Here is a 9,651-nt window from a genome sequence, read left to right on the forward strand (position 1 = left end):
ATTACAGCCTTAGAGAGCCTGTCTTCTTTAAAAAAAAAAGAATGGACCACTTATTTTCTATTTTGGCCATTGGTCAAGTGGGATCTTGGTTCCCTGACCAGGGATCGAAGCTGCACCACCCACGTTGGAAGCATGGAGCTTTAACCACTGGGTCACCAGGGAAGTTCCCAGATCCCATCTTTTTCAGAAATTAAAGGTACTCCTTATGGAGAACAGGCTTGCCTTTGGGTGTGGACTTGGCCAGGGAGACCTGGTCTCAGGGATTGCGTTTCCTGGGGAGGGGTGGGGTCCGGGGCTGCCTGGCCAAGTGAGCAGGGTCCCTCCAGGAAAGGGAAGCCCCGCCTGGCAGCTCCCGCTGCCGCCTGGCCCCCAGCTGGCCATCCCTTCCTCCCCGCCCTCTCTGGAAGCCCGTGCTGCCAGGCCTCCCCCAACCACTGCTGCCAGTGCTGCGGCCGCCCTTTTCTGAGGAGGTGGGGGATGGGATGGGGTGTACATTTTCCAGGCGACGTTTCCCTGGCAGCTCTGCAAACTAATTGGCCTTTAATGTGGCATAGTATTTATTTTAATTAGCAGGAAATTGACCAATTTCTTAATAAGGGGCTTTGTGGAGGCTCCATATCTGGGCTTGGTGGTACGTGTGTGAATGAGGGGGGAATTGGCGATCAAGCAAGAATGACACCCACAGTCCAAAAGGGGACTCTTGGATACCGTGGAACTTGGTCTTCCTGGCTGCGATTCCTCCCTTTATAGAGCGAGAGGGCCTGTCTTGAGGGCCAGGGAGGTGACAAGGACAGAGAGGATGGGCCTGCCCGTTTGGGAGCAAACTCTGGAGGCAGAGGGAGAGGAGGGCTCTGGGCCCAGGGACACGCAAAGGGCCGGGAGCTGCCCCGGGCCTCCTGGGGATCTCACAGCTTCAGACTCTGCCTCTGACCTTGGCCTGGTGAGGTCTTGGGTCTAGGTCACCGATCCTTCTGGCCTTAGCAACACCCTCTCCCCATTTGAGGAATTAACAGAGTAAATCAGCAGTTGTTCTGTTGCTAAGTCATGTCTCTTTGCAACCCCATGGACTGTAGCCTGCCCCGCTCCTGTCTATGGGATTTTCCAGGCAAGAAATACTGGAGTGGGTTGCCGTTTCCTTCTCCCAGAGATCTTCCCAACCCAGGGCTAGAACCCACGTTTCCGGCACTGGCAGGCGGATCCTTTACCACTGAGCCACCAGGAAAGCCTGTGTAAATCAGCAGGGATTTCTTAAAGGATAAATTCTTTTTCTTTGATCTGATAGACTCACCGAGGTTCCCCTAGCATGTATAATGCCCGGCTATGATGAAATATCCCCTTTGCAAAATGTGGAGGTTTGGAGAAACGCGGTGTTTTTCCGAAGCCTCACAGATGGCTTATATGTGCAGGATATACCCCTATCCGGCAGGACCGGCTTAACCATGGCCGTCCCCAAGGGAGGGCTGCCCTGACATCCGGGTGAGCTCGGGGGTCCCGTCCATCTCCCCACTCTCCTGTGACAGTGGTAATGGGCCCATTCAGCGTGTCACCCGGACCGTGTGTCCCCTGAGAGCAGGCACTGTGTCCGTGGGCTCCGTTGATACCCCGGCATCAGGCGTATAGAGGTGTACACTGTATGTTTGTTGAATGAGTAAATGGGTGAGTGAATTATGGAGCAGAACTGAAAACCAACCCACCTCGTGACCCCCTAGTCCAGGACTGTCGCCCCTCCCCCACGCCTCTGCCTTGGGTGTCTTTATGATTTTATATTTTAATTGGGATGGTGCTGAGGCGGAATACGCCCCTCTCCCTGACCATCTAACTCGTCCTCTGGGGACGGGGACAGTTCACCTCCTCTCACTGCCTTGGGATGTGATCCAGGAGCCTGTGTGCGCATGCGCCTCTTTAGGTGAAAGAACGACGCTTATTCTCTCTCCCTGTGGCTCAGCTTCCAAGGACCAGGGGAGAGGGCTGCCCTCGGGTCTCGTGGTCTCACTGAGCCCTTCCAGGGGTCTCCGAGGATCCGCCTCGACCACTGGCTGGGACAAGTGAAGCCACGACCTCTCCTGTCAGCCCCTAGCCCATCATCCCGCCTCTGCTGCCCCAAGGCCCTCGGACCCTCCCGTCCAGAGATGCCCCAGGGGCTCTACTGCACCTCTGCCTGGACTCAGACCAACCACGTCCCCTGTTTATTTAGTTGAAACCATGTATGCAATGCTTTCCACCAGGCACCGTTCTGGGCACTTTAGAGATATTTATCCCTCAGTATGAAGCAGGTGCTGTTGTGTTCCCATTTTGCAGTCACAGACACTGAGGCACAGAGAAGACAAGTGACTGATCCACTTCCCCCTCCCTGGCTTTCACTGCAGACCTCTAGGGTAGGGAGTTAGTCCTCACAGTCTTCTTAGGTAATTTCTGTTTCCACGATTCCATCCGGTCGCCAGGCCTTTGCTCACTTGGGTTACCTGTGCTGAGACCCTGGCACGATGCATGGAGCAAAGATACGGTGCCTGGAAGCAGCCACACCCGGGTTTGAATTTGAATCTGCCACATGGAGCTATGTGATCCTGGGCGAGCAGCTTCAGGTCTCTTTGGCCACCTGTTATCTGAAGATTGGGGGCAAAACTATCTAGCCAAAGGCTGATTACAAGGAATCAACAAGGGAAGTCATCTAAGGAACCGGTGTCTGGCTTGCAATTTTTCGTTAATAAAAATGAATTATTCTCTTTTTCTGCCCAACTTGTCCTCCTGTCCTTCAAAGCCCAGTTATTCCAGAAGCCCTTGCCCCCTCTTTTCAGAGTAGAATCCTTAGTTCCAGGGCCCCCAGGGCACGTCATGTCTGTGTCATCCGGCCTGGTCATGTCCCCTCCCGCCCTGGGACCCTCAGAACCTCAGGCAGCAGGGAGATCAGGCCAGAGGAAGGCAGGGCTGTGCTGGGGATAGAGTCGGCATTCTGACCTCATTCACCAACATTTATCGAGCACCTACTGTGTTCTGGGCACTGTGCATGAGACAGCCTCCGGGAAGCCCACCATGCAGTGAGAGAGGCAGACGAGTAAACTGGCCACCCCGCCTCGGTGGTGATCAGGCTCAGCTCAGCCCAGGGGAGGGGACCAGGGAATGCAGCCGGTAAGTCAGGAGCCTTTGGGAGGTTGGAGGTGGGAGCTGGCGGCCGAGAGAGGTGCAGGAGGCCAGGGGCATTCTTGGCAGAAGGGTGGAGGCTAAGGCAAGTGTGGTCTTGGGGAAACAGCTGGTCACTGTGGCCCCGTTGGGTGGGCGTCATGGAAACTTCTCTACAACCACCTAGCATCCCTGCCAGGTAACAGGTGCTTAGCAAGGCAAACAAGAGAGAGCTGGTCTCTGTCCCCAAGAATCACATTCCAATGGGAGGTGCAGGGGAGCAAATAGCAACCAAGTAACTAAATAAATAAACAAGATCACAACAGAGGGTGAAGAGTGAATGAGGCCAGCAGAGCAGAGAGGTGGGAGACCTGGCCAGAGGCTACAGCCAGGAGCTGGCCTCTCTCCCAAAGGTGCTGGGACCCAGGAGGACTGAAGCAGGGGGCGGGGGGCAGGGTCAGAGGGCATTCAAGCTGACTCCTGGATGGCTGAGGGCAGAATGGAGTTAGAGGAAAGAACAGAAGCCAGAAACTTAGGGCGGTCTCCAGGCAAGGTGGTTCCCTGGGGACTGAGAGGGGAAGGCAGATGCGAAAGCTCTCCAGGAGGTAAAGGAATGGGGCTTGATGTTCCAGCTGTGGAGGGGGAGGGGTGTGGGGAGATGAAGCTGAACCCAGATTTCTGGACCTGGCCTTGGAGTGACTACGTTGCCCTTTCGCCGACACGGCGATAAGCTCAGCTTAGAGCTTGTGGAGGGAAGGTCCTGCAGGGGTTGGTGTGGGGCGTGGAGGCGGGGGTCGGGCACCGCGTCCAAGACCCAGGGGAGAGGTCAGGGCCTGCCACCGTGGGTCAGAGCTGCCCGACAGTCCCACCAGATCCTGCCTTAACCAAAGGAAAATTCAGGCCATCCTCTTCCCCTCTAGTGTTCCTGACTCATCCCAAGAGTCTGCAGTATGGCACAGTCTAGAATCTTGAAGGCTTTTCCTCCGGTTCCCAGAGTCCTTAAAAGTCCCCTTCCTGGCCCACACGTTCCTTCCACTGGGACCTAGCAATCAGAGGTTCTGACTGGAGAAGCGGAGAGGCTATTTCTGGGGAAGGAAGGGGTCCCTAGGAGGCTGAGGCTCACCCCTCCCCACTTGGCTCTAAAAAGCACCCATCACGGCCGTGGGGTTCTGTGTGCTGAGCTCTGGAGGGTACCCCACTCCCGATCCGGTGGGAAGGGAAGGCTGGGGCTGGGGGTGGAGACTGTGGGCTCTTGAGCTGTGGTCCTTGTGGCCGTCGGGTTGCGTCCCCGGCTCCCCGAGTATTCTCTTTGAGGGGGCGTTCCTCCCCTCCTCGCGGTGGGCGCTCTGTGTCCATTTTGTCCCCACCACTGGGGGCTGGGCTGGGACCCAGCTGGGCTCTGTCACCGGGCCTTACAGACTGATGGAGGAAGGGATGTGTGTGTGTGTGTGTGTGTGTGTGTGAGAGAGAGAGAGAGAGAGAGAGAGAGACAGCCTGCCTGAAACCTAATTGTCCGCTGTCTAATCCGTCAGCCGGAGGACAGCTTGCCAGCCCCTCCCTGGCAGGCTGATAAATGCCGACTGCGGCCCCCCTGCGCCAGGCCGGCCTTAATTGGTATCAGGACGTGCCTGGACTCGATCCTCCCAGCCCCTGCCTTCCTTGCCTCCTGCCTTCCTCTCCTCCAGCCTGCAGGCCTCCACCCGTGGCAGGGCTCACCTGCTGCCACAGCCCCAGGAGGAGGCTGTGAGACCAAGAAAGACAGCTCCACTTATGGGGCACCTTCTGTATGCCTTCTGCACACCCTCCCCCACCCTCACGCAGCCCTGTGAGAGGGGACCAGCTTGCTTTCCCATGCACACACACGACACGGGACATGTTTCCTGAGCCCTCCACCTGCCCACCCCCAAGCAGGCTGGGTGCTGGGGTCCACGGCGAACGGGGCAGACTCACAGTCTAGACTTCCTGCCCCCTCCCCGGGAGCTCCCCGTAACTGGCAGGAAGAGGCTTGTTCCCAGACAGTTGGCTGGTGGGGCTCAAGAGTAAGAGTTAACCCTTTGCCCATTTTAGGAAGTTCAGAGAGGTCTGGCAACCTGCCCAAGATCACACAGCCAGCCAAGGAGGGAGAGAGAGCAAGGTTGCCCTCCAGAAGACCACACACGGTTGGTTCGCAGTGTCATGTGGGTCTGAACCATTCAGGGCACGTTAGAAACTCAAGTGCCTCCCCCCGAGATTCTAAATGAGGGTCTGGGCGCCCTCTGGCTCTGGTGAGTGGGCCACTCAGGACTTGATGAGCGTAAATTCTCCATTCTCCACGCTGATGGAATATCAGGGCAGGGCAGAGCGGGCAGGACAGGGACAGCATCTCATTCATTCATTCAGCTGGTACTTACTGAGCGACTGCCTTGACACAGAAAGGGCTAGCCAGGTGATCTGTGGGGTTTTGTGCAAAAGGAGAATAGGGGTCCGTTGTCCAAAAAGTACTGAGAGTTGGGAGATGGCGACCCCCGAGCATTAAACCAAGTGGGGTTCCCGAGGGACTGGGCAGGCATCTAGCCCTGCTGCTGGGGAAGGAGCCCTACAGGGAAATAGCCAAACCAGAGCACCCCAGCCCAATTCTGACCTGACCCCCACCCCTTATCTGGAATTTTGAAATTAACCAAAGGTCTGAAAACCCCAAATTCTTTTGTAAGATGGTGGCAAATTCATTAGGAAGCAAAAATCTGACCTCAACCAACAGGAAACTATTTATAGCTTTATTTATTCCCCTTGATGTGAACATTTATACATTTCATTGCAGAGATATTCATGTACTTGACTGTGGGGGCTGCCCTGGCCCTGCTGGGGTGTCAGCTAAGCTATACTGTATGTGCCATATTGCTACTCTCAAAGGACCACTCAGTCCCCGCACCCCACTGGTCCAGCAGTTTAGGAGAAAGGATTTGGACTCACACAAGATGTTATCTACGCCCTGTATGGAATGATTGCCACGCCTTCCTTTTTTTTTTTTTTTTTTTTTTAGTGTAATTGACACATGGCAAGTTAGTTTCAGGTGTACAACCTAATGATTTGATATTTGTATGTTCTTTTTTTTCCCCTGCATCATCCAAAGAAGATGAGGGTCTGACAATAACTCCAGTTCTGGCCTGCCTGGTGGTTAGCTGCTTTGTGCTAGGAAGAAGGCTCACTGATCTGATGCCCAAAGGAGCTGGGTGGGTATCACTTTCAAGGTCCAATTGAATCTTTTATTTCATTGTAAAGGGATTGGGGAGAAGAGGTGAAGTCAAGCATCAGAGCGGTTTTCGTACGAAGAGAAGAGAAACTAGCTTTACTTATTATACATGTAATACATGCTCATCACCATAAAAAAATTAATACAAAAGAAGAAAGTAATAATAATCTGAAACCTACCCTCTCCACAGTAACTACTGTGGATGTTTCTGTGACTCCCCTTCCTTCCAGATTATTCTAGATATCTCTTTTTTTTTCCAAAGGTGGTCTTTACCAGCTGGTGTTTTACAACCTACATTTTTTCCCTGTCACTGAACAATGTGTTGTAGCATCTTCCCGCCCCTCAGTCCTTGTTTTACAGGGAGACGAGGAAGTCTGAAAACATGTGACCAGTTCAGACAACCCCCTTGTGGGCCATTCTTTGAGTCCAGCTTTTCATGAATGTGTCCATCCCCAAGATGGCCTCCCTGTGCACACACCCACCTGTGACCACACACCCACCTGTGATCTTAGGTCACGTCCACACGTGCGGATGGCTTCCTAGGTGGCGCTAGTGGTAAAGAACCTGCCTGCCAATGCAGGAGACGTGAGACATGGGTTCTATCCCTAGGTCGAAAAATCCCCTGGAGGAGGGCATGGCAACCCACTTCAGTATTCTTGCTGGGGAGAGGAATCCATTCTCCATGGAGAATCCCATGGAGATGCGGAGCTCTCAGGTCTACATGGCGTGGGTGCATCCATCACATGGGAGAGGCTGCCAGATTTCCAAAAGCCATGTGCCCTGCCCTGGGCCTGTCACTCCCACAAGGCTGTTCTCTGATCATTGAAGAGCAGCCCATCCAGTCTGGGCAAAGGGCCCTGCCAGGCAGCCCCTTGCTCTGCAGCTGTAGGGGAAGCGGGTAGCTGGCAGGGGCACCACATCGGCTCCACCATCAGGGTTGTTCAGCTGCCTCTGCGTGGCTGCCTCTCCCTCTATCTCCACTGGCTGACAGTCTTCTGTCCCTGGTTCCCTGAGGCCCCTTGGCCGCTGCCTCCAGCTGGGCCTCTGGTTCTCTCATCTCAGATGGGGATAAAGGCTGCACCCCAGGCCCCATCACCCCCTTAATCACTTGAGCTTTCTCCTGATTTGCATGTCCTTAAGGTGCCTTGATTAATACCCCTTCCTAGGATCTTCTGCGCTCCAACCACGAGGGCTCTGATTGCAAAGTGGCCTCAACTTCGTTAAAAATAAGATAAATCCTCCTTCACGCAAGTGGAGCCCATGCTTCTCTGAATGGTAAGAGATCTGGAGGCGTCTCCCAGGAGCCCTGTGAACATAGCAACAGTGGAAATTTCTGGAAGGAATCAGGCCATTTTTCTAACCAGTGGTCTAGAGCCTGTTATCAACACAGACATGAACTCTCACGGTAGTTGCTGGAAGTGGACATCATCTTCCCCTTCACAGAAAGGAAACTGAGGCTCAGAGAGGGCAAGCTATGCGCTCAAGGTCACCCAGTCAGGACGTTTTCAGCTCAGTCAGGCTTTGAACTCAACAGTGTCTGATGCTGTGCACACGTGCGTGCTCTGTCACTCAGTCGTGTCCGACTCTTTGCGACCTCATGGACTGTAGGTCACCAGGCTCCTCTGTCCATGGGGATTCTCCAGGCAAGAATACAGGAGTGGGTTGCCATGCCCTCCTCCAGGGGATCTTCCTGACCCAGGGATCGAACCTGCGTCTCTGCGTCTCCTGCATTGGCAGGTGCGTTCTTTACTGCTGAGCCACCTATGACCAGCCAGACGCTTATTGGACACTCTTCACTGCTTTGTTAAACACAGGCTGGGCCTGGAGCTGGGGTGTGAGGAGTATGAGGCTGGATGTCCTTGTAGTTGATGGAGGCTGGCCGCATCCCTAGGAAGAGGACCACGTGCCCCTCTGCTGTCCCCCAGCTGTGTGTTTTCACATCTGGAGGTTGGAGTAGGGTGTGCCAGATCTTTTCGGCTGTCACAGCCCAGACCTCCTGGGACTGTGGGCACAAGCACCATTGCACCCGTGCCATTTCCCATGCGTGGTCTGATTCTCCCGTGCCCTCCCATCTGCACCATTAAGAGTGAGCCCCAAACACAGCTCAGGACTTCTGCTTGCTCTCTGTTGCTTGGAAACGCTCTTTGGGGGGCCTCTGTGGGGCAGGATGGTCCCCAGGGTGGCAGGGAGTGGAGATCTATCTGGATAAACGCTCTGCCCTGCCATCCTCTTGGAGCATCTGCCTTCCCTGCCAGCTGCAGTTCTTCCTGCTTCTCATTAGGGCTGAGGTGCAAGAGATGCGAGGTTTCAAATGCTCTGAGGGTAGCACAGCCTTTTGTCTCCCCGGCTGAGCAGTTTTCCGGCCCACTGCTTCTGCTATTGCTCTTTCCCGGGTCCGAGAGAGAGAGAGAGAGAGAGAGAGAGAGAGGTGGGCTGTCAGGGTCTCCTGGACCATTTGCAGGGCCTCTGGGGAGGGGGGCAGGCTGGACTCTCCCAGGAGTTCCTGTTGTCTTTGGCCATCTCAAGGTTTGCTGAGCTGGATGTCCGGCTGAGTGGCTGTCCCCAACAGGGACTTGCCAAGCCCTGGGCCTTGGAGCAGGTGTGCACACACGGTCCACTGCCCTGAGGCCCGAACACGCTCTCCCTGGCCTCTGGAACACGGTGTGCCGGGCGCCCCACCTCCTGGGAAGCTGTAACAGGGTGTTCCCACTCCTCAGGGGATGCCTCTGGGTTGGGGGGCAGTGAGAGGACCACAGAGGAGGAGGCACAGAGCAGGCTGGGAACATTCCCGTGCCAGGCCTTGGGGTCCAGAGTGCAGGCCTCTAGAATGGTGGCCCCTGGGCGTCTGCCCCCGCCCCCACTGAGCTGCTGGGCCCTCTCAAGGGAAGCTGCCCACTCCTCCTGCATTCTCTCTCCCAGCTGGGCCTGGGTGTATGCATGAGCTGAGAGATGCTCGAGCACATTCTCAAAGCCTTTGGGTTTCAGAGACCAATACAATTTCCAAAGAAATCTTGAGGGACTGATGGGGTAATGACAGTTTTAAATTCTTCCAGGGAAGAGTGTTAATGGGAACAAACAAAACAAAGAAGCACACGCATTAAAAATTGCATCATCAACTCTCACTTCAGTTCTTGAAATAAATTACATTTAAAAACCCAAAAGGTCCCTGTGACAACTAGAGGGGTGGGATGGGGTGAGAGGTGGGAGGGAAGCTCAAGAGGGAAGGGACATATGTATACCTACGGCTGATCCATGTTGAGGTATGACAGAAATCAACACAGTATTGTAATTATCTTTCAATTAAA

Source organism: Bubalus bubalis, chromosome 12, assembly GCF_019923935.1.
Source record: "Bubalus bubalis isolate 160015118507 breed Murrah chromosome 12, NDDB_SH_1, whole genome shotgun sequence".
Taxonomy (NCBI): Eukaryota; Metazoa; Chordata; class Mammalia; order Artiodactyla; family Bovidae; genus Bubalus; species Bubalus bubalis.